The sequence below is a fragment of the Macaca thibetana genome, chromosome 7 (assembly GCF_024542745.1).
Source record: "Macaca thibetana thibetana isolate TM-01 chromosome 7, ASM2454274v1, whole genome shotgun sequence".
Classification (NCBI taxonomy): domain Eukaryota; kingdom Metazoa; phylum Chordata; class Mammalia; order Primates; family Cercopithecidae; genus Macaca; species Macaca thibetana.
Window position 1 is genome coordinate 50,598,149 of NC_065584.1, and position 26,408 is coordinate 50,624,556.

Sequence of the window (26,408 nt, forward strand, 5' to 3'; positions counted from 1 at the left end):
CAAACTCGCTGGCCCAGATTCAAATGGCTGGGTGTCCACTGAGTTTGCCAGTGAATAAGCCCAGGGAATACATTTGCATTAACACCGCTCAGCCACCTCCCTTGCTCCTGCCTCCCATCCCTCCCCCGCCGCATGCAACATCGTTCTTCTTCCCAGAATGTCATCTTCAGGCTGCTTTTCAGAACCTGTATTTCAGTGAAACATGAGGTTAGGCAGATGCTGTCCTGAATTGCCTCGAAGGAAGCCAGCATCAGTAGTCGAGAGCAAGACAAAAAGCTCCATCTCAGGTTTTTGGCAGTTGGCTAGAAAAATATGCTAGGTAATTTTAATTTTTTTGTGTATGTGAAAAGAAAGAATAGATGGGGTTTTACATTTTATCTCATGCAAACATTATTCTCACCCAGACCCTTCCTTTATTTGAACACCTTGAAATCTGGGGAATTCTCAGCTAAGCTGGGAGAGTTTTACAATGGCAGTGGAATGTTACTGGGAAAGTTTGATTCTGCCTGTAAAATTGTTTCCTAAGATGGAGAAGTGTCAGATATGTCTAATTTCTTCTTATCTTTTTTCAGGGCTCCAGGGTGACCCTAGAGGAATAAGAAGTCTCATATCTGGATGAGGAAGTTTTTCTCTGCACAGGCCACTGTTTGTGATTTGGAAAAGAAATCTCTCTCTATATATATTATAGCATATATCATTTCAGCCACTTCATGCCAGCATGCATTAGAGGTGGCGAGAGAGATAAAGCCTTAAGGAAGAGAGAAGCTTTGTGGATTACTGTTCTGATAGCCTTTCTCCCAGAGGTCTTAATGAGTGATTAGGCCTCAAATGATAGAAATTATCCCATTCTTCTTTGTGACCTTCCAAACTTGCCCATGAAAAAACTCCAAAACCAAACAATTACATTTCTTGAAAAAAGCTTTCATTTCTATGTTGTCCTTGTGAAAGAAGATAATCAACACTTACTCCTCGTTCCTTTCTTTCTCAATGTAAATATTTTTGGAGTAGCTTTTAGTTGAAATAAGTAATGTTAGAAATTGTCAGATAAACAACATGCTTTGAGTAAAATATTTATTTTAGGAATTTATCTTACAAATACACATATATGTATATAAAGACACATGTTGAAGAATATTCACGACAGTATTTTTTTTCAAGTTCACTACCGCAAAAGTCTAAAGAATAACCTATGGCCCATCCATAGAGCATATTTTTTTATTGATAGTGCAGCCATACAAACACTACTATGCAACTGGTTAAAAAGAGTGAGTTGGTTTCATATGTATAGACATGGGCTAACCTCCAAGACATATTAAGGGCAAAATGTAAGGTGTAGAATAATGTGTGCAGCATGCTATCATATTTATGTAAATAAAAAGAAAATATACATCTATGCATATCCACATTGACTCATTCTGGAAGAATGAACAAGAAGCACCTAATAGGCAGTTACCTCTGGGAATGCGAGCCCAGTGATGGGAGGTGGGAGACCAAGATTTTACTGTTTATGTTTTTGTACTGTTTGAATTTTTTCTATTACCATATAATGTGTCACATTTTCAAAATAATTTTTAAAAGTAAACTAATAAAATTTATTCCTAAGCTCTAAATTGAATATTAGAATTTTTAATTTCTAAGTTCTTTTGTTTTTAAACTAGCTGTGTATGATGTCACACACCATTGGCTATTACTACATATTAGTAACTTGATTCATTGAATTTGCCTGGTTGGTGACTGATTAGAAAATATGAGCCACTATAGTCAAAAGATCCATTCTGAGTATAAATTGAGATGATTTTTTTTCCTTAGTCACATAAATCAGCTCAGATACATTGTTGCTCACTGTCAATGAAATAAGATGGCTTTTAAGGACTTAATTGCCATAATTCTGCAATAGCATTTGGGCGCTGTATTAGTCCATTCTCACACTGCTATACATACATACCTGAGACTGGGTAACTTGTAAGAAAAGAGGTTTTAATTAGCTCATGGTTCTGTGGGCTGTACAGGCTTCTGCTTCTGGGGAGGCCTCAGACAACTTACAGTTATGGTGGAAAGTGAAGGGGAAGCAGGCGCATCTTCACATGGCTGGCAGGATAGAGAGAGAGAGTGAAGAGGAAGTGCTACACACTTTCAAAAAACCAGATCTTGTGAGAACTCACTATTATGAGAACAGAAAAGGGGAAATCCACCCCCATGATTCAATCACCTCCCACCAGATTCTTCCCCCAACGTTGGGGATTACAATTCAACATGAGATTTGGTTGGAGACACGAAGCCAAACCATACAAGGCCTCCAAATCCTTGTATTGAATTTTGAAAGCATTTTAATGCTTTCAGCTTGCCTTATTCTTATACATATATACCCACCTGACTCCATTTCTAATAAATAATGGGAGGACTGGTGAAAATTTTCATGGACTTAGGAATATACTTGTCATATTTATCTACCTTCCCAGCAAAATGCTCTCTTTTGTCTCCCTCTCCCTTCCACCTTTCACTCCACAGAAAGCAAGTCAAATAAATACATTGAGAGAGGGGAAGTTTTGCCCATAGAGTTAGTAAGATATCGAAATTATAATACTGTCCTTGAATCAAAGTATGTGGAACTTTAAATCAGAGGTAAGCTTGTTCCCTTTGGGGGATTTGGGGTCAGAAAATCTGAGTTTCTGTCAAATTAACCTCCTGATTCTCCTAGTTTCAGTTTGTAATATAATGGTGTCTGTCCATCTGTGGGACTGATAGGAGGATCAAATGAGCTAATGGCTAATGATAGAGCCCTTTGGAACTGTAATGCTCTATTAGCTATTTTTATTAAATATCACAAATATTTTGGGTAAAAAATAGATTGTTTCAAAGTTCTTCTGCTGAATTCAATTTCTGTACAATGCTTAGAATGAAAGGTTTCAGTATTTTCAAGTTAATCTATGTGTCTGCCTTTGACAAGGGCCTTCTCCTAAGAGAACTGGTACTGGGGCAACATCCAATCAGAATGAGCCTGAAAAACGAAACACGATGCTTGATGGAGACAATGCTTAGAAAACTGGACTGAGCTTGTTGTGGTGGGTTTACCTGTGCACAAGGGTACAATCCTGGAAAGTACAAATAAATTTGATGAGGTGACAATTTTATGCTTTCAAAATCTTAAATTCATTCAAACAATTTTGATTTAGGCAAATTAAGTTGTAAGTGGAGTCCCTTGATTGTCTTTCTTCTTTTTCAGAAATAAACATTAAGATTTATGACTCATTAAACACCACCCTTTAATTTCATTTGTTTGGCATTTTACTTGATAAACCACCAATTCCTAATTTATATTGCTCTCATTTCATCTACAGTATTTTTCTGTCTAACATTTTTTTTTTTTTTTTTTTTGAGACAGGGTCTCGCTCTGTTGCCCAGGTTGGAATGCAGTGGCTTGATCTCGGCGCACTGCAGCCTCAACCTTTTGGACTCAAGCGACCCTCCTGCATCAGCCTCCTGAGTAACTGGAACTATAGGCATGTATCACCACACCTGGCTAATTTTTGTATTTTTAGTAGAGATGGGGTTTTACCGTATTGCCCAGCCTGGTCTTGAGCTCCTGGACTCAAGTGTTCTGCTCACCTCAGCCTCCCAAAGAGCTGGATTTACAGGTGTGAGCCACCATTCCTGGCCACATTTGACTTTAAAAGCAGTGGTTTTAAGTTAGGATGCTTCTAAGTCATTATACCCTATCTTTCAGAACAATGGTTTTAAAAAATATTTTCTTGGCCAGGTGCAGTGGCACACACCTGTAATCCCAGTACTTTGGGAGATTGAGGTGAGTGGATCACCTGAGGTCAGGAGTTCGAGATCAGCCGACCAACATGGTGAAACCCCGTCTCTACTAAATACAACAAATTAGCCAGGTGTGGTGGCGTATGCCTGAAATCCCAGCTACTTAGGATGCTGAGGCAGGAGAATCGCTTGAACCCGGTAGGTGGAGACTGCAGTGAACCGAGATCGCACCATTACACTCCAGCCCGGGCAACAAGAGTGAAATTCTGTCTAAAATATACATATATATCTGTCTAAAATATATATATTTATATATATCTGTTCTAAAATATGTATTATATATATATCTGTCTAAAAAATGTATATTTATATCTGTCTAAAAATAAATGTCTGAAATATATATATTTATATATCCATCTAAAATACATATATTTATATATATATCTGCCTAAAAATATATATATTTATATATGTCTAAAAAAAGTATTTATATATCTGTCTAAAATATATGCATTTATGTATGTCTGTCTAAAATATACGTATTTATGTATATCTGTCTAAAATATATATTTATATATGTCTAAAAATACATATGTATCTGTCTAAAATATATATATTTTTACATATGTCTAAAATATTTATATATATATCTGTCATATATACATATATATCTCCTTAAGTGATGGAATACTTTGTTCAAAGGAAATAGTACACAAATATCCAATATGTTAAAAGGGCAAAAGTGGAGCTGGAGTGAGGGAGGGATGGCGTGTGTGTGTGTGTGTGTGTGTGTGTGTGCGTGCGCATGTTTCTTTAAAGGGTGTGGAGGTCAGCTTACACCCTTGGGCTGACCCTTTTCCACTGCTCACTTGTGACTGTTTCCATTAATGGCCAGTGAAATGAGAAGAGTATTCTCATGACTTGAGATCCTTACGCTGAGGCTGCACTATAATAATGAGTTAGATCCACCTCTCTATCTTGCACAGATATTTAAAAAAAGAGCTGAGTGGAAATTCAGGAGACAGAAATGTATCCTATGGGATTTCTTTTACAGTTCTCTGGTCATTATGAATCATGCCAGGATTACAAAGTTTGGGATTTGAAGACATTTATAATAGAAAATACAGGAGAATTTGCAATGACTGGGTTGAGAGGCTCACAGCAAAAAAAAAAAAAAAAAAAAAAAAAAAAAAAAAAAAGCAGGTGGCTGTTACAGTAGTTAATTTCTGAACTTCTATGTACAAAGAAGTGAAAGCCACTCTATATTGAAAAACACTATGATATGTTCAGTTTATTCTGCAGTTAAAGGAACTTATTTTATATTGTATGTTTCCATTTTTTTGCATGTCATTATATAATGACATTTCCATCTCTGGCCATAAGTCATCCAACTTCTTATTTGATGTAATATAATAGAATTAATAGCTATTTATCCTAAAATGCATATTAAATTAAGATTTTTTATGTTCTGTGCTCCTCTGCTCAAGTAAATTCAAATGTGTACAGACCGAAAGGCAATTTACATATGGCATTGTTAGTCTGCAGTGTTTAAGAAAAGCATTGGAATATTTATTTCACAAAGAGAAACCAAGAACTATTGAAAGTCTTTTCTGCTTGCTAAAGGAAAAAGCAGAGCTCACTTTGTAACTCTTCTGATAGACGACCATGTATGTCTCGTGGTATATTTAACATGAAAAAAAAAAATCAAGTGGCAATCTTTATTTAACTTAGACTAGGTGTTAGGAATTATCTTTCATAAGCTTTTCATCTTAGGAAGGTGTCATATAAAGTTGATTCAAAAATCTTCACCTACTAGTTATATCTTCGTTCTAATCATTCTGTTCTTTGCATATACTTAAAGCTTTTGTATTTATATTTCATATTTTATCTTTTTTTGTTTTTCTTAATATGTTGCCTCAAAAATGTAAGGTATTTTATATGTGCATATTCTGTCTCTATAACTAGACCATTAATTCCATGAGGGCTGGGACTTCTTCAGTGTCCCCAGAGAACACCAAGTCCAGTCTTCTGCACTAAATAATCTATGCAGGAAGTATGTGTTTATTGTCACTTGGCACATTCATACTTCTGAATGTTCGAACACTCCCCAACTTGCTCCTTTGGTTTGCACTCAGGGCAAACAAACGGATTCACTAGACTGAATAAGCAACAGTCAATAGGAAGGTAAATCTGTTGCTACAGAAATAACAAAATGTACATTAAAGGAAATACAAGTGGTTTTTGCATTATCCATTATCTGCTGTTCTAGAATAGAAATCATTACATTCATTATGAAGATGCAATATTTCCCAATAGATTCCAAACATCCATGACTTTAGCAATGTTAAATAGATTACTTGAGCCCAGGACTTCAAGGCTATAGTGAGCCATGATTGTGCCACTGCACTCCAGCCTGGGTGACAGAATGAGACCCTGTCTCGAAGAAAAAAAAAGAAAGTCAACTGTCTTCTCTCACAGGAGAAATTGGTTGGTTTGGTATAGCTTTATGCATTTTTATAAAGCGCTTTAATTCTTTTCATTATAGTCTGGCAAATCCAGAGGGATTTTTGTCATTGTTGTTTTGTAGTTGTTGTTTTTGAGATGGAGTGTCCCTCTGTCTCCCAAGCTGGAGTGCAGTGGCGTGATCTCGGCTCACTGCAACCTCCGCCTCCTGGGTTCAAGTGATTCTCCTGCCTCAGCCCCCCAAGTAGCTGGTACTACAGACATGCGCCACCATACCTGTCCAATTTTTGTGTTTTTAGTAGACATGGGTTTTGCCATGTTGGCTAGGCTGGTCTCGAACTCCTGACCTCAGGTGATTCGCCTGCCTTGGCCTCCTAAAGTGCTGAGATTACAGGCATGAACCACCGTGCCTGGCCCAGAGGATTTGAAGGTGGCTAGATGTAGTTTTATAATAGGCATTATTTTTATTGTTATTTTCAATTTGTGTTTCACTTTTAGTATTATTCCTTTTGGCTATAACATAAGGAAGTTGTCCTGTCTTCCTTTATTGAAGTTGGTCAGATCTTGTATCTTCTTCCCAGCCCCTCTTCCAGCAGCAGGTTTCTACAAGGATGTACAATGTACCGGATGTCAGACCTAGGTTTGAATCCTTTGCTACCCAGTTACGTGACCACGCAACCCTGGGCAAGTTTCTTAACTTTGTATTCTTCAATTCCCTCATCTATAAAATGAAGATAATAGAGATCATGAGGATTAAGTAAGATCATGAATGTTAAATACTTAGTACATTTCCGGATGCACAGGAAATACTTGATGAACATTAGCTGGGCTGGTTGTGGTGGCTCAGGCCTATAATCCTAGCACTTTGGGAGAGTGAGGAAGGAGGATCACTTGATGTCGGGAGTTTGAGACCAGCCTGAGTAAAATAGTAAGACCTCATCTCTACAAAATAATCATAATAATAAATTAACTGGTCCTGGTGGTGTGTGCCTGTAGTCCCAGCCACTCAGGAGGCTGAGGCAGGAGGAGAAATTTTGCCCAGGAGTTCAAGGCTGCAGTGAGCTATGATGGCACTGCTGCACTCCAGCCTGGGCCATAAAGTGCAACCCTGTTTCTATAAAAAATAATAATAATAATAGGCTGGGCACAGTGGCTCACACCTGTAATCTCAGCACTTTGGGAAGCTGAGGCGGGTAGATCACTTGAGGTCAGGAGTTCGAGACCATCCTGGCCAACATGGTGAAACCCCATCTCTACTACAAATACAAAAATTAGCTGGGTGTGGTGGCACACACCTGTAGTCCCAGCTACTTGGGAGGCTGAGGCAGGAGAATCACTTGAACCCAGGAGATGGAGGTTGCAGTGAGCTGAGATCGTGCCACTGCACTCCAGCCTGGGTAACAGAGCGAGACTCTGTCTCAAAATAATAATAAGTGTTAGCTGTTCTGATAGCAGATGCTCTGCTAAGTCGTAACTTGATTCCCAGAAAGGATGACTCTGCTCTCCAACTCTAGCCACTTCTCTGGATACAGATCATGGAAAGTGTGCCTGTGATTCTCTCTACCTTCATTTGGTGGAAGAACCCACACAAATCTGTCAGTGAATGTAAACCAATGGTAAGGTAGGATCTTTGGAAGTGCACGCATCCCTCTGTATGGGGGATTGGTTCTAGGACCCCAGTGGACTCTAAAACCTGTGGATGTTCAAGTCCCTGATATAAAATGGTGTAGTGTTTGCATATAACCTACTTCACATCCTCCCATATACTTTAAATTATTCCAGATTACTTTTTTTTTTTTTTTTGGAAACAGAATTTTGCTCTATCACCCAGGCCAGAGTACAGTGGCGTGATCTTGGCTCACTGCAACCTCTGCTTCCCAGGTTCAAGCAATTCTCGTGCCTCAGACTGGCTAATTTTTTGTATTTTTTGGTAGAGACGGGGTTTCACCATGTTGGGCAGGCTTCTAGATTACTTATAATACTCAATACAATGTAAGTGCTATGTAAATAGTTGTTATACTGTATTCTTTTAAAATTTGTATTATTTTTTGTCGTTGTATTTTTAAATCATTTTTCCCCAATATTTTTGATCCACTGTTTGTTGAATCTGCAGTTGCAGGGCTAGCAGATGCAAGCGGCCAATTGTACTTGCAAGAAATCTAATAGTGGGTTGTGTTTGAGTAGCAACAGCATTTAGCAAGAGGCTCATTGTAATGTGAAGCTTGGGTTTCAAGCCATGGGACTTTCTTAGAAATCAGAACATTTTGTTCCCCACCCTGTGTCCAAGTGATCTCATTGTTCAATTCCCACCTATGAGTGAGAACATGCGGTGTTTGGTTTTCTGTCCTTGCGATAGTTTGCTCAGAATGATGGTTTCCAGCTTCATCCATGTCCCTACAAAGGACATGAACTCATCCTTTTTTATGGTTTCAGAGTATTCCATGGTGTTTTTGTGCCACATTTTCTGTTGTGGGGTGGGGGGAGCGGGGAGGGTTGGCATTAGGAGATATACCTAATGTAAATGGTGAGTTAACGGGTGCAGCACACCAACATGGCACATGTATACATATGTAACAAACCTGCATGTTGTGCACATGTACCCTGGAACTTAAAGTATAATAATAATTTAAAAAAAGAAATCAGAGCATTTTACACCAAAGGGCTTTGGTGCCTACTCCCCTTAGGTGATGTCTGAGGTAAATTTTCTTGCTCTGAATCCTACTCTCAAATCATTTTTCTGTAGTAAGATCTCCATGATATTTTCAGCTCTTTCCACATCTTCTTGCTCATCTCCCAATCCTGGAGGGGCTTCTATTTGGATGGGAGATCTGCCCAGTCCCTCTCCAGGGCATGAAGTGATACCATGTGAACTGAAGCACTCACAGACACCCCTCAAATCAATAAGGTTGAAAAACTCTCCAGCACCACATTGCTTGTTGAAAATCCAGATCATTGAGATGGTAGTCACACGGTCAATCTGTCAGCATGAAGTTCTGACTACTGAGAAATGAAAAATGTTAAGTGATTTGGAGCAGTGCAGAGAAAAAACCTAAAAATGGGTCCCGGAGCTTCTTCATCTTCTTGTTCTCCTCAGTCATTGTTCCTTAGCCTTAATTTCAATGTTAAATTTTAGACATTGTAAATCTTCCATTGCTGTTCACTTCCTTCTAATCTTTTTAAAAACTAAAATCGTATTTAATTTATTTTTGAAAATTAAACAATACTAAAGTACCAAAAAGAAAAAATATATAAATTCACTGTCTAGAAATAGCAATTGTTGACTTAGTGGCATATTTGCTATTAATATTTTTAAATAAGAAAAAAAATGCTGAATATATAAAATCACCCTAAATTCAATCACCCAAGAGTAGTAGTGTTAAGGTTACATTGGATAAATATTTCAGATATCTTTCTGTATATACACACAACATACAGAGAGAGGAAGACAGAGAGAGAGTGAAATGCTTTCAGATAACTGGGACTATATCTAGAATTTATTTTTAATAAAATAAAAACAAACTACATGTAATTTTCCCTTTATTTAATGGAAGAAAAAAGAGACTTTAGGAATTATTGAACCTGTTTTTTCACTTTAAGATTTAATATTTTGCAGTGGCTCAGGCCTGTAATCCCAGCATTTTGGAAGGCTGAGGCAGATGGATCACTTGAAGTCAGGAGTTCAAGACCAGCCTGGCCAACATGGTGAAACCTCATCTCTACTAAAAATACAAAAATTAGCCGGGCGTGGTGGTGCACCCTATAGTCTCAGCTACTTTGAAGGCTGAGGCAGGAGAATTGCTTGAACCTGGGAGGGTTGCAATGAGCTGAGATTGCACCACTACGCACCAGCCTAGGTGACTCAAAAAAAAAAAAAAAGTTTAATATTTCCAGAAATGGTTATAACAAACTTCGAATCGGAGTTATGTATGTTTTAGTATCAGATATTATCAGTTAAACTTTTGCTGTGAAATAAGAGTATATTAGCACTCTTTCATGTACTCTCATCTCTTCTTTCACCTCCCAATCTTTATGTTTTTATTGGTACAAAGCCCATGTTTATAATATTGAGATTCTGATCTTTGAGAATGCATCATATTAATTCATTTAATACATGCAAATAAATATTATGCTCACTTCAGTCCTTTTACAACAGCATCTCCAGTCTAAGTTATACATTTTGATTAATCTCATAATAAGATAGATTGAATTGTCAAGTAGTTTTTTTCTAACAAGGGTGTATGAATGCTGCATTTCTGAGGATTTTTTTTTTCTAGTTTGAGAATATCTACTGGTAGCTTTCATACAAGAACATTTGGCTCCTTAGAGATGATTTTCTTAGATTGCATTTTCTTTTCTTCGGAACTTTGATCTGTATGAGCAGATTTGTGTAACCACCGCCATATAGATATAGAACTACATCATCATCAAAGATCCCGTTTGTGCTGGCTCTTCATGGTCATACCCATATTTCTTTTCCACCTCCATCCCTAACCCCTGACAGCCACTAGACTATTCTCCATCTCTATAATTTTGTCATTTTGAGAATAAATTTCAAAAATTTATATAAATGGAATCACACAGTATGCAAGGTTTCAGGTTTTTGTTTTTTTTTCATTCAGTATAATACCTTTGAGATCCAGTTAGGATCTTTTCTTTATTGTGCAATGTAGACATTCACTGGTTTTCCTTCTCCTTTTGATAAAAGCATCCTAATTTTCCTCTGGAGGATCCCTCTTTCTCCATTCTCAGTCTACTCATGAACATACCCACAACCCCATTCTCCTGGGATGGTCACATGACCAAGACCTGTCCTCAATTTCCTCTCCATGTGAGAGTGCAGAGGCAGGAGTGGAGTCAGGCATTATACTCACTACAGTATACTATGTTAAGTCTTCTAGTGGTGATAGTATGAAGAATGAGAGTGAAAATAATAAGATTCTGACAAGGAAGTTGGAAAGCCTTCCCCAGAAAGTGATATTTAGGTTGACTCTTGAAGGCTGAGTAATTTCTTCTAGCGGAGAAAATGGAGAGGACAGTAAGTCATTATTACCGCCAGTGAAAGGTTAAGAACGGATACCCACATCCATATGTTAAAAGACATATGGAAAAACATGAAGATTATGTGTGCCATGGTCTGAAATTACCCTGAAAGTCAGAAAAATCCATAAACTAACCATCTAGTGCTACTCAATTTAGAAAGATAATTATTTGGCCAGGCACAGTGGCTCACGCTTGTAGTCTCAGCACTTTGGGAGGCCGAGGCAGGTGGATCACCTGAGGTCAGGAGTTTGAGACCAGCCTGGCCAAGATGGCAAAACCCCATCTCTATTAATAATACAAAAATTATCCAGGTGTGGTGGCATAAACCTGTAATCCCAGCTACTTGAGTGGCTGAGGCAGGAGAATTGCTTGAACCTGGGAGGCAGAGGTTGCAGTGAGCTGAGATTGTGTCATTGCACTCCAGCCTGGGTGACAGCGTAAAACTCTGTCTCCAAAAAATAAAAATTAAAAAATAATGTTAAAAAAGAAAGATAATTATTTAGCTAAGAATACTCACTTTGATTAAAGGCTATTAACAAATGAAATTATGTTTGAATTTGAAAAGCATGTTCAAATTTTATGAAATATACATATTGTATTAAGGAGTTTAAATTACTTTTAGAAACTCATTAAAACTTAAAAGATTTATATAAAAACAAGCTGAAGTATAAAGAGAAGGATAATTAATGAGTTTATCAACTCTTCTTTTTGACCTGTTTGGGTTTTAGACATATGTGGTCCACCATGTTTCTTTCCCTCTGTTAGCCTTGGTATGTGAATAGAAACTCTGCACAAAGGGTTTACAATAGTCAGTTGGCAAAATAATAATAAGAATCTTTCAAAACGTTAAGTAACATTCTCCTCCCTTGCAGAAGCATATACTTGGAATTGGGCCCCTCAATCTTCAACCTCCTTCTTGTGTGTTTTCCTGTATTACGGAAACTAAACGTCTGAAAGCTGTACATTTCCTAGACTCTCTTTAAGCTAGAGACTGAAATGTAATTCGGTTTCACCAATGAGATCTGTTTGCCAAAGACATTAATACAAAACTGAGTTAAGAAGAAATAAGAGCTCCGCTGCTTTGGTTCTGTTCCTAAGAATTCCATCTAGAATCTGTTTCCTTAGCACTTCTATTCTATAGGCCATTCTGTGCAGTGTAATAAATCCTTTTCTTTTTTTTTTTTTTTTTTTTTTGAGACGGAGTCTCGCTCAGTCACCCAGGCTGGAGTGCAGTGGCCGGATCTCAGCTCACTGCAAGCTCCGCCTCCCGGGTTTACGCCATTCTCCTGCCTCAGCCTCCCAAGTAGCTGGGACTACAGGCGCCCGCCACCTCTCCCGGCTAGTTTTTTGTATTTTTTTTTTAGTAGAGACGGGGTTTCACCGTGTTAGCCAGGATGGTCTCGATCTCCTGACCTCGTGATCCGCCCGTCTCAGCCTCCCAAAGTGCTGGGATTACAGGCTTGAGCCACCGCGCCCGGCAATAAATCCTTTTCTACCTCAAGGAACCAGAGTAGATTCTGTTCCCTGTAACTAAACTCTGACCAACATAGCTACCTTTGGACAAAGTTTCTGGATTTTATTTTTTCAATATAATAATATCACTTAAGTATGAATTTATGTGGTAAAAATAGAATTGCATACTAAGCACTCAAAAATAAAATGTACTACTTTTTTCTTCATTCAAAATGGAAACAGATTTATAGCTTTTGTTTTTAAAATGAAATAAACTTGGGCTCATAATAAAAATGTCAAAAAAAAAGGAATAAGAAGGAAGGCAAAAGTTTATTTACAAACCATTTACCTGAGATAATCTCCATTCTTTTTCTATGCCTGGACATGTATAATGCACATATTTTAGAAAATAACAGAAAATAAAAATATTGCTCTGCAATATACTTTTCACCTGATATTATGAATATATCATATTTATATTTATAGCTTATCCCCTATATTGAATATGCAAGTTGTTTTAATTTTCACCTGGTATGGACAAAGCCAAAATAAACATTTTTATAAATATTCTTGCTTTTTTGACTTATTTTGTTAGTGTAAATTTATAGTAGCAGAATTTCTAAGTCCACTTCCAAGATTTTTGGTATGTATTGCCAGATTGTCCCTGGCAAAGATTGTAGGTGTGGTCAAGGTCACCAGCAGCCATGCTAGTGTCCCTTACGTTGCATGTCAGCAACTCTGTATGTAAAATGGTCCCAATAATCTGATGGGGAAACCCAGTATCTCATTTTGTGTTGTTCTTCTCTTCCTCTCCTTTTCCTTCTCATTAAAATAAGCAAACAAACTGCTATGGTTTGAATGTTTGCCCCCTCCAAAACTCATGTTAAAATTTAATTGCCATTGTAACAGTATGAAGGTGGCTCAACCCTATGGGTGGGATTGATGCCATTATTAAGGGAGGAGTTTGGCCCTCTCTCCTCTTCTCCCACCCTCTCACCTTCTACTGTGGGATAACACAGCAAGAAGGCCCTCACCAATTTTGGCTCCTTGATCTCAGATTTTCCAGTCTCCAAAACAATGAGCCAGTAAATTTCTACTTATTATAAATTACCCAGTCTCAGGTATTCTGTTACAACAACACAAATGAGTTAATGAAAATGAACTAACACACAAAACAAAAAGACAAGAAAACAAAGCCTACCCAAACTATTGTTTTAGTTGTGTGTATATATATATATACACACATATATATATATAAAAATATATATATATATTTTATCTTTGCCCAAAAGACTACTATTTTATTCTTTTGGTTTCTTTAGTTCAGGATTATTGTCCACACATGTTCCTTATCATGATGTTAAATGTAAATATGGATTTAAAGCTGCAGTTAGCCTTAAAAGGAAAAAAACTATGTTCTTTGCAGCAACATGGATGCAGCTGGAGACCATTATCCTAAGTGAACTGACACAGAAACAATATACCACATGTTCTCACTTATAAGTGAGAGCTAAACACTGGCTACACACAGACACAAAAATGGAAACAATAGACACCGGGAATTTCAAAAGAAGTGGGGAAAAGCTACCTCTTGGGTACTATGTTCACTATTTGGGTGATGAGATCAATAGAAGCCCAAACTTCAGCATCATGCAATGTATCCATGTAACAAATCTGCACATGTACCCCCTGAATCTAAAAAAAAAAAAAAGTTTCAAGCTGTAGTTATTCTTCAAGTGTTTTGAGATGTTTCTGAGGCTGAAACTGAATCAGATGGTGCATTTCAGGTATGTTTTGACTATAATTTCTGTAGCATTTGCTATAGTGACACTCTTAGAAATAGAAGGGGCTAGTGTCACACCCTTAAACGTGGCTCATGGGTGGCTGCTCCCTGGCAATCTGCATAGGGTCTGTGTCTGTGCTATAAGTTATCAGAGCTTATTTGATTGCTACATCTGGATACACGAAGTCTCTCTTCAAACAACCACAGGGCTCATTGCTATTATTAATCTGTCTCTGTTGCCAGATTCATAGCTCCAGAGTAAGAAAATATTATCTGAGCAAATATTTAAGCAGAATTCTCTACACTGTTGTGCTTCATTAAAAAAGAGTTTTCATTCAGTTTGTTCTGAAGTAAAGTGAAATGCTCCAAATAAATGTACTCTCCGGTGTTCCCCAGCATTTTTTTTCCACAGTAGGAAGACAAGGGCTTCTCAGGAAGAAAGGTTTTATGATGATAAGTTCTCATCTCTATCCATGCTCCTCTATCAGAATTTGGTCTGTGGCAGTAAAACACTGTGTCTGAAAGGTAGTAGAGCAGTGTAGTTTTTACATACTTACACAAAGTGGTTAAATATGAGTGACATTATTCTACCATTTGCCAAAGCATATACTTTGGATTGGCCACTCAACACTCAACTTCCACCTTATGTGCTTTCTTATGCTGCAGACGTATTTGGCTATTTGACTGGATTAGAAAGCATAAAAGTAGAGTACATCTGCGCAGTATTCTAAGGCAATATGGTGCCAAGACTCTGATACTAAGTCATAGAGTCTTTCCTTCTTTCTTCTACCTTGGTTGTTCCTACTTACTCCTTAGCTGAATGTACATGGAACATGTACATGGTATACAGAGCACCAGGTGTAAAAAGACTGTAAAAAAAACTTGGCTATTGAAATTATTGATATGAATAAGCTGTGTTGGTCTAATAAACTGGTGTGAATTGATGCAAAAACTCTAAGAAATGTTCCTAAAGTATTTAATCACTAACTTTTTTTTAACCTTTATTTTAAGTTCAGGGGTACAAGTGCAGGTTTGTTACATAGGTAAACACGTGTCATGGGAGTTTGTTGTACAGATTATTTCATCGCGCAGGTATTAAGCCTAGTACCCATTGGTTGTTTTTCTTAATCCTCTCCCTCCTCTCACCTTCCACCCTCCAAAAGTCCCCAGTGTGTGTTGTTCCCCTCTATGTATCCCTGTGTTCTCATCATTTAGCTCCCACTTATAAGTAAGAATATGTGATATTTGGTTTTCTGTTCCTGTGTTAGTTTGCTAAGGATGATGGCCTCAGCTCCATCCATGTCCCTGCAAAGGACATGATTGCATTCTTTTTCATGGCTGCATAGTATTCTATGGTATATACATTGTCTTTACCCAGACTATCACTGATGAGCATTTACGTTGATTCCATGGCTTTGCTATTGTGAATAGTGCTGCAATGAACATATGCATGCATGGTACTTAATCACTAACATTTTTAAGGGTATTGGATAGCTTGTATTTCTGATGTGTTTGACATTTGCATAGATGATGTTTTTTCTTTTTTTTTTTCGCAGACTTTTCAGAGATGAATAATGTTTTTTCTTAAAAGCAGTTGTTGAGCAGCAGTGTTTTTCAGCTGGTCTTGTTTGTGTCAATAAATGCCTGTTGTTCATGTTACTATTGGTAATAATCTGATCAGTGGAAGAAATATCAATCAGCAAATGGAGAGTACTGGAATGGTAAGCCTTTCAACCTCTAATTTCGTCCCTCTCAGGTAAGGAAAATTTGGAGGCAATAAACCAGATGCTTTCTCTCTTAATAATTTTCTTCCTTACATTTTTACATCCATGCTAAGTGTAAAAATGACTGTTGCTAGCCCCTCCCACCATATTTTTATATTACAACTTTGCGGAATAAAGGCCATGGAGTCCTGTTCTAAGTGTCCAGAAAGGCTACACTATCAGTGTCTTCAGGCAGATGACTCAGTCCTATCATTTAGTAACTTCAGTGAAAGTCACCGCATGTTTTTGTCATGATTTCTTGAGAATCCGTTGGAGGCAAGTCGTATGTATTTTTTTCAACACACATATTAAAGGAAAGTCACGATTTATTATTTTGGATCAAAAACTTGTGTTTAGAACTACAGATAAAAATATCAAACTTTTATCTTATATTTTAAAATAGACATTTTATTATATTAAGAAAAAACATCTAGCTCTATCTTGTTATTTCTTTATCACAAAGAAGAGAGAAGTGAAATTCGTATTTAAAAGGCTGTGGAACATTGTGCATTTAAAGTACTCAGCAAGTTATTCCCTAAAGCACTCCATATGATATGTAAATCTTTTGATCTTTCACATAATACATGACTACTATAAAGAATAATGAGTGCAAGCTTGGAAAATACAATATTGACGGTCAATGCAGTGCACTTAGCCACAATTATTATTTGCATGCCTTTGCAACATAACTGGAGGGGATACTTCTATGAATATGTTAAGAACATGCCAGTCTCTGCTAAAGAAAGATTTAATTGTGTAAGAGACTTTTTCCCCCTCTTTTCCCTTCCTCCAGTTATTTTTTTTTCAAAAACCATTTTCTCAAGATAGAAAAAACTCTTTGAGAAAGGGTAGAATTGACTAGATTTTAAAAAGAGAAGCCCTGCTTAATTAATAACCCCTTCGTTATTAATTACCATGGGATGAGTAGAATAAGTTGGCTTTGCAAACTATCACTCTATGACACCTTGCAGAAAGAATATTTAAATCATGATAAGCTGTTCTTTATGAAAATCTTCATTTAAAACTCATTTCAGCAATCTAAACAAAATTTTGTTCTGACGGTTTAGTTCAGAGAATAGTTGAATCAATGTTTTTGAATGTTTTAGAAATTACAAATACTGTTTGAACTTGTTCAATATCATTTATTTGAAATAAACAAGCCATTATCTTTTTATACAGTAGTGAAATTTTTGATATTTGAGTTCACTTGGTTTTAGTCAAAATAATGAATTACTTTGTGGTGGTTGGTTGTGTTTATGATATGATAGGACCCAGTTAGTTAATCCAGTCCTAAGAGTGCAGAACTGCTGGCTAAGAACAAATGGCTCACTGGTAGAGGCAATATAACACATGATTTTAAGGTAGTTATACAAATGGTAAGAAAAATTGATTTCCATGATGGAATATGTGATCCCAGGAAATTAGTATCTTAATCTGCACAGGGACATGAATACATAAAACTCGGCTAGGATGCATGGAACTCTGCTTGGATGCATGGTTATATCGAGCCATTTAAACTTCAGGTTTTAAGAGTATGAAGAGATTTTGATTCTAAAATTTGTGTGAAAATGTAAAAAACCTAGAATATCTAATAAGATCTTGGAAAGGAAGAACAAATTTGTAAGACTTCGTCATCTGTTTTCATGACTTATTACAAAGCTACAGTGATCAAGACAGTATGGTATTGGCATTTGGACAGATAAATAGACAGTGGAACAGAAGAGAAAGCCTCACATTTGTCATCATTTGATTTTTGATAAAGGCACCAAAGCAGTCCAATGGGAGAAAGAAAGTCTTTTCAACAAATGGTGCTGAAATAACTGGATATTCTTATGGGAGAAAAATAAGAATCTTGATTCTACATCGCAACACACATAAAAATCAATTCAAGATAAAGAGTAAACCTGATTGTAAAAGTTAGAACTTTTAAAATTTTCAAGAATTATAGTATAATATTTTGCAACCTGAGTGTAGGCAAAAGTTTCTTAGCTAAACAGAATTTTGAGCAATGTAACACTGTTACTTCCTTATTTAAAGACAAATGACAATTTCCTTATTTAAGCCAACAAATGACAATGGAGTGATTTAGTCTTAGAAAACTGCAGACATCATTGCAAAAATTGGTAGTATTCAAACAGTGGCTGAGACTGTCCTATGAACAGAGAGATTGAAATTTCAAAAATGATGCAGCAAAATCCTTCCAGTGCTTGAAGAACATCACCATTGAGCAATGATTCAATACAAAGATGTTAACACTGAAAACTAGCGAAATGGCAAACTAAAAACAAGAATTTCTTTTTCAGATTGGCAAAATCGCAGTTAATGACAGTAAGGCCCTTCTAATGACATATGTTTATTTCAATGGTGAGTGTAGATTGCAAGATGAGATGTTGTTTGTAAAATCTTTAGAAACTAACTATATTAGAGCATCTACTTTTGCTACTCTAGAAATTTGGTGTGATGAATGAAACACAAGTACCGTTGGAGACTTAGGTGTCTTGTGCTTCTGGTGGGGCTAATTCCATGACTGGAAAACATAAAGGTTTATAGACAACCTAAGAAAAGTACGTCCTGAAGTTTTTGCAATAAACTGCATTGGGTGTCACGTAGACATCAACTGGCTTCAAAAATATTTATTAGCTCAGTGTTTATCACTGTTTCAATATAGTAATTAAAACAATCAATAAAATGAAGTCACATAGCAAATATGATCATCTTCAGAGACTTTTGTTTTGATAAAGAACAACATGTCAGGCTTCTTCTGCATACAGAAGTCAGATGGATTTCTAAAGGAAACTAACAAGATATTTAGAGGGTTGTTTTTGTTTTGTTTTTTGTTTTTTTTTGAGACAGGATCTCTCTCTGTTGCCCAGATTGGAGTGCAGTGGCACAATCTCAGCTTACTACAACCTCCGCCTCCCGGGTTCAAGTGATTCTTCTGCCTCAGCCTCCTGAGTAGCTGGGGCTACAGGCGCATGCCACCATGCCCTGCTAATTTTTTGTATTTTTAGTACAGACGAGGTTTCACTATGTTAACCAGGATGGTCTCAATCTCCTGACCTTGTGATACACCCGCCTTGGCCTCCCAAAGTGTTGGGATTACAGACGTGAGCCACTGCGCCTGGCCAATTTGTGCTCTTTAAAGATGAAATGAAAAATAGATTTTTAGATTTATTTTCTTTGGAAGTGAAGCCATGGATGTTAGATCCAGCTGGAAGCAATGCTCAGTCAGCTGTGGAGGAAATTCAAATAGAACTCATTGAATCAAAATATAATGAGGAATGCAAATATAAATTTGAAAACAGTGAAATAGCTGAGTGTGGGGATCAAAATAACTAAATTTCTTTTTTCAATAATGTGATCTGAAATGACAAAAGTACTTCTTTGTTTTCTAACATCTTATATAGTTAAAAGTGGTTTTGGTTCAGTAAGTAATATATTAGCAAAGTAAAGAAACAGAATTGATATGTTCAAGCAGAGACATTAGTATTAAACTTACTAACATCGCACTGAACACTGAATTTTTAGTTAAACGACATCAGGCTTAGGTATCCCATTGATTCATTCTTGAGTATATTAACTTCTTTTGTAAACTAGTTAATTTAAATATTTTTTTTCCCTCCTATCAAGTAAAAGGTAGAAGTTAAATTTACTAAATCAACTTTCAAAATTTAAATTCATTTAATTTTTTCAATCACTTTACTTTTTTTAGAAAAATCAGTTTTAAGTAATTTTAAAAATGTATTGCATTGCTATTATTATTATATGTTAATAAATTGCCAACATTCGTATAGAGGTTATAAGTAAATATATAACATAAAAATTACTCAAAAAATAAAATTATAAGGTTAAATGTCAATACCTATACATTTTTAAGTTTTATTTTTAAGTTAAAAGCTTTTAGTCATTCTTAACCTTGCGTTGAATAAAAAGAGTAAGTTTTATACTTTTATACATGGAAAGCACAGATATACATACAACACATAAACAAATATACAATATATCTGTGTTATTAAAATTTCTTAGAGTGAAGTAAATAGGAAAAAAAGGTCTAAAAAGGCTCCCTGGAAGGCCAATAATGTAAAAAAGATAGAGAAACATCATACTAAGGTATTATAAAAGTGTTTTGAAAAATAAGATAGAGAAACATCATACTAAGGTATTATAAAAGTGTTTTGAAAAATATTCATTCAAAGTCAAATCATTACAAAACAGAAAGGAATTGAGGTAAACGTTTGCTACGCTGCTGTCTCACCCCAAATCAAGTTAGGGAATTGTCTCTATCTAAGTGAAACTTATTGTTAATCCCTGTAAGGGGCTGGACTATGATTAATACATTAAATATTCAGATTATCCCAATGGGAGGCCATTTATAAACACTTATTTTAAAACTTTCATCCTTCATTTAAAAAAAAGTCAACATTGGCTGGATGTGGTGGCTCATGCCTGTAATCCCAGCACTTTGGGAGGCCGGGGTGGGTGGATCACCTGAGGCCAGGAGTTTGAGACCAGCCTGGCCAGCATGGTGAAAACCTGTCTCCACTAAAAATACAAAAATTAGCTGGGTGTGGTGGCACATGCCTATAGTCTCAGCTACTCAAGAGGCTGAGACAGGAGAATTGCTTGAACCCAGGAGATGGAGGTGGCAGTGAGACAAGACTGTGCCACTGCACTCCAGCCTAGGTGACAGAGTACGGCTCCGTCTCAAAAAAAAAAAAAAAAAAAAAAAAATTAATATTTTCACCACTATTTAGTTTCATATAAATGATTCATTCATAAAAAGTAAATTATGTATGTTTCCCTTATAACAAATTATACCTTTTGAAATCTATTTTCACTCTATGTTTTATATACCAACCGACTGATTATTCTTTAGTCACTTATTGTAACCGACTACACTTTCCACAGTTACTCAGTTATCCAGTAGTTTATGGTAATTGGCCTAGCACTATAATTTTTTTTCTGGAGGGCATGTGGGGGTGAGGTGGTGATTAGAGGAGCCTGAAGGAATTTGTAACGGAAAAAGAATTAATTCTAAACAAGAAAATTTTATTCATTTATTGTACTGACAAAGATGATTTTTTACGAGTTATTGTTTGCTAAGTGCCGACAATGATTGTTGGTTGGTATAAAAGTATGTTTTAGTTAGTGTATTATACATGGGCCTCCTCAGTGTAACTTACGCTCCAAAAGGTAAAAGAATCTTTTTAGAGATGAAATCATGCGGATATAGTGTCTTTAAAACAAAACTTTTGTTTTATTTTGTTTTTTATACTTAAATTTCTGGGATACATGTGCAGAATGTGCAGGTTTGTTACATAGGCATACATGTGCCATGGCGGTTTGCTGCACCCATCAACCCGCCACCTACATTAGGTATTTCTCCTAAAGCTATCCCTCACCTAGCCCACCACCCGCCAACAGGCCCCAGTGTGTGATGTTCCCCTCCCTGTGTCCATGTGTTCTCATTGTTCAACTCCTACTTATGAGTGAGAACATGTGGTGCTTGGTTTTCTGTTCTTGTGTTAGTTTGCTAAGAATGATGCTTTCCAGCTTCATTCATGTCCCTGCAAAGGACATGAACTCATCCTTTTTGATGGCTGCATAATATTCCATGGTGTATATGTGCCACATTTTCTTTATCCAGTCTATTATTGGTGAGCATTTGGGTTGGTTGCAAATCTTTGCTATTGTGAACAGTGCTGCAATAAACATACTTGTGTATGTGTCTTTATAGTAGAATGATTTATAATCCTTTGGGTATATACCCAGTAATGGGATTGCTGGGTCAAATGGTATTTTTGGTTCTAGATCCTTGAGGAATCGCCACACTGTCTTCTGCAATGGTTGAACTAATTTACACTCCCACCCACAGTGTAAAAGCATTCCTATTTCTCCAAGTCCTCTTCAGCATCTGTTGTTTCCTGACTTTTTAATGATCACCATTCTAACTGGCATGAAATGGTATTTCATTGTGGTTTTGATTTGCATTTATCTAATGACCAGTGATGAGGAGCTTACTTTCATATGTTTGTTGCCCACATAAATGTCTTCTTTTGAAAAGTGTCTGTTCATATCCTTTGCCCACTTTTTGATGGGGTTATTTGTTTTTTTCTTGTAAATGTGTTCTTTGTAGATTCTGTATATTAACCCTTTGTCAGATGGATAGATTGCAAAAATTTTTCTCCCATTCTATAGGTGGCCTGTTCATATGAGGATAGTTTCTTTTGCTGTGCAGAAGCTCTTTAGTTTAATAAGATCCCAATTGTCAATTTTGGCTTTTATTGCAATTGCTTTTGATGTTTTAGTCAGGAACTCATTGCCAATGCCTATGTCCTGAATAGTATTGCCTAGGTTTTCTTCATGGGTTTTTACAGTTTTGGTCTTATGTATAAATCTTTAATCCATCTTGAGTTAATTTTTGTGTAACATGTAAGGAAGAGTTCCAGTTTCGGTTTTCTGCATATGGCTAGCCAGTTTTCCAACACCATTTATTAAATAGGAAATCCTTTCCCCATTACTTGTTTTTGTCAGGTTTGTCAAAGATCAGATGGCTGTAGATGTGTAGAGTTATTTCTGAGGCCTCTGTTCTGTTCCATCGGTCTATATATCTGTTTTGGTACCAGTACCATGCTCTTTTGGTTACTGTAGCCTTGTAGTATAGTTTGAAGTCAGGTAGTGTGATGCCTCCAGCTTTGTTTGTTTTGCTTAGGATTGTCTTGGCTATGCAAGTTCTTTTTTGGTTCCATATGAAATTTAAAGTAGTTTTTTTCTAATTCTGTGAAAAAAGTCAATGGTAGCTTGATGGGAGTAGCACCGAATCTATAAATTACTTTGGGCATTATGGCCATTTTCACAATACTGATTCTTCCTATCCATGAGCATGGAATGTATTTCCATTTGTTTGTGTCCTCTCTTATTTACTTGAACAGTGGTCTGTAGTTCTCCTTGAAGAGGTCCTTCACATCCCATGTAAGTTGTATTCCTAGGTATTCTATTCTCTTTGTAGCAATTGTGAATGGGAGTTCACTCATGATTTGGCTCTCTGTTTGTCTGTTATTGGAATATAGGAATGCTTGTGATTTTTGCACATTGATTTTGTATCCTGAGACTTTGCTTATCAGCTTACGGAGATTTTGGGCTGAGATGATGGGGTTTTCTAAATAATTTCTAAATATCTAAATTGTTTTAAACAATCATGTCACCTGCAAACAGAGAGAATTTGACTTCCTTGCTTCCTATTTGAATACTCTTTATTTCTTTCTTTTGCCTGATTGCCCTGGCTAGAACTTCCAATACTATGTTGAATAGGAGTGGTGAGAGAGGGCATCATTGTCTTGTGCCAGTTTTCAAAGGGAATGCTTCCAGCTTTTGCCTATTTAGTATGATATTGGCTGTGGTTTTGTCATAAATAGCTGTTATTACTTTGAGATACGTTCCATCAATACCTAGCTTACTGAGTGTTTTTGGCATAAGGGGTGTTGAATTTTATTGAAGGCCTTTTCTGCATTTATTGAGATAATCATGTGGTTTTTGTCATTGGTTCTGTTTATGTGATGGATTACATTTATTGATTTGCGTATGTTGAACCAGTCTTGGATCCCAGAGATGAAGCCGACTTGATTGTGGTGGATACACTTTTTGATGTGCTCCTGGATTGGGGTTGCAAATATTCTATTGAGGATTTTTCACATTGATGTTCATCAGATATATTGGCCTGAAATTTTCTTTTTTTGTTGTGTCTCTGCCAGGTTTTCATATTAGGATAATGCCGGCCTCATAAAATGAGTTAGGGAAGAGTTTCTCTTTTTCTGTTGTTTGGAATAGTTTCAGAAGGAATGGTACCAGCTCCTGTTTGTACCTCTGGTAGAATTCAGCTGTGAATCTGTCTGGTCCTGGGCTTTTTTTGGTTGGTAGGCTATTAATTACTGCCTCAATTTCAGAACTTGTTATTGGTCTATTCAGGGATACAAGTTCTTCCTGGTTTAGTTTTGGGAGGCTGTATGTGTCCAGGAATTTATCCATTTCTTCTAGATTTTCTAGTTTATTTGTGTAGAGGTGTTTATAGTATTCTCTGATGGTAGTTTGTATTTCTCTGGGATATGGTGATATCCCCTTTATCATTTTTTTATTGTGTTTATTTGATTCTTCTCTCTTTTATTCTTTATTTGTCTGGCTAGTAGTCTATCTATTTTGTTAATCTTTTCAAAAAACGAGCTTCTGGTTTCACTGATTTTTTGAAGGATTTTTTGTGTCTCTATTTCCTTCAGTTCTGCTCTGATCTTAGTTATTTCTTGTCTTCTGCTAGCTTTTGAATTTGTTTGTTCTTGCTTCTCTAGTTCTTTTAATTGTGATGTTAGGGTGTCAATTTTGGATCTTTCTCACTCTTTCCTGTGGGCATTTAGTGCTATAAATTTCTCTCTAAACACTACTTTAGCTGTGTCCCAGAGATTTTGGAATGTTGTGTCTTTGTTCTCATTGGTTTCAAAGAACATCTTTATTTCTGCCTTAATTTCATTATTTACCCAGTAGTCATTCAGAGCAGGTTGTTCAGTTTCCATGTAGTTGTGCAGTTTTGAGTGAGCTTCTTAATCCTGAGTTCTAACTTGATTGTACTGTTGCCTGAGAGACTGTTTGTTATGATTTCCATTCTTTTGCATTTGCTGAGGAGTATTTTACTTCTAATTATGTGGTCAATTTTAGAATAAGTGTCATGTGGTGCTGAGAAGAATGTATATTCTGTTGATTTGGGGTGAAGAGTTCTGTAGATGTCTATTAGGTCCGGTTGGTACAGAGCTGAGTTCAACCATTGCAGAAGACAGTGTGGTGATTCCTCAAGGATCTAGAATCAGAAATAACATTTGACCCAGCAATCCCATTACTGGGTATATACCCAAAGGATTATAAATCATTCTACTATAAAGACACATACACAAGTATGTTTATTGCAGCACTGTTCACAATAGCAAATATTTGGAACCTGAATATCTTTGTTAATTTTCTGTATTGTTGATCTGTCTAATATTGACAGTGGAGTGTTAATATCTCCCACTATTATTGTGTGACAGTCTATGTCTCTTTGTAGGTCTCTAAGAACTTGCTTTATGAATCTGGGTGCTCCTGTCTTGGGTGCATCTATATTTAAGATAGCTCTTCTTGTTGCATTGATCCCTTTACCATTATGTGATGCCCTTCTTTGTCTTTTTTGATCTTTGTTGGTTAAAAGTCTGTTTTATCAGATACTAGGATTGCAACCCCTGCTTTTTTTTTTTTTGCTTTCCATTTGCTTGGTAAATCTGCCTTCATCTCTTTATTTTGAGCCTATCTGTGTCTTTGTTCATGAGATGGGTCTTCTGAATACAGCACACCGATAGGTCTTGACTCTTTATCCAATTTGCCAGTCCGCATCTTTTAATTAGAGTATTTAGCCCCTTTACATTTAAGGTTAATATTGTTATGTGTGAATTTGATCCTGTCATTATGATGCTAGCTGATTATTTTGCCCATTAGTTCATGCAGTTTCTTCAGAGTGTCGATGGTGTTTTCAATTTGGTATGTTTTTGCAGTGGCTGGTACTGGTTTTTCCTTTCCATATTTAGTGCTTCCTTCAGGAGCTCTTATAAGGCAGCCCTGCTGGTGACAAAATCTCTCAGCATTTGCTTGTCTGTAAAGGATTTTATTTCTCCTTCACTTATGCAGCTTCGCTGGATATGAAATTCTGGGTTGAAAATTCTTTTCTTTAAGAATGTTGGATATTTGCCCCCACTTTCTTCTGGCTTGTAGGGTTTCTGCAGAGAGATCCACTGTTAGTGTGATGGGCTTCCTTTTGTGGGTAACCCGACCTTTCTCTCTGGTTGCCTTTAATATTTTTTCCTACATTTCAACCTTGCTAAATCTGATGATTATGTGTCTTGGGATTGCTTTTCTCAAGGAGTATCTTTGTGGTGTTCTCTGTATTTTCTGAATTTGAATGTTGGCCTGTCTCGCTTGGTTGGAGAACTTCTCCTGGATAATATCCTGAAGTGTGTTTTCCAACTTGGGTCCATTCTCCCCATCACTTTCAGGCACACTAATCCAATGTAGGTTTGGTCTTTTCACATAGTCCCATATTTCTAGGAGGTTTTGTTTGTTCCTTTTCATTCTTTTTT

General features: G+C 36.6%; 1 protein-coding gene across 1 annotated transcript in view; it reads right to left on the bottom strand.

Annotated features, from left to right (window-relative positions):
* Nucleotides 1–26,408, bottom strand: part of NAA30 (N-alpha-acetyltransferase 30, NatC catalytic subunit) — an 834,104-nt gene that overhangs the window by 267,715 nt on the left and 539,981 nt on the right. The window lies entirely within an intron of this gene.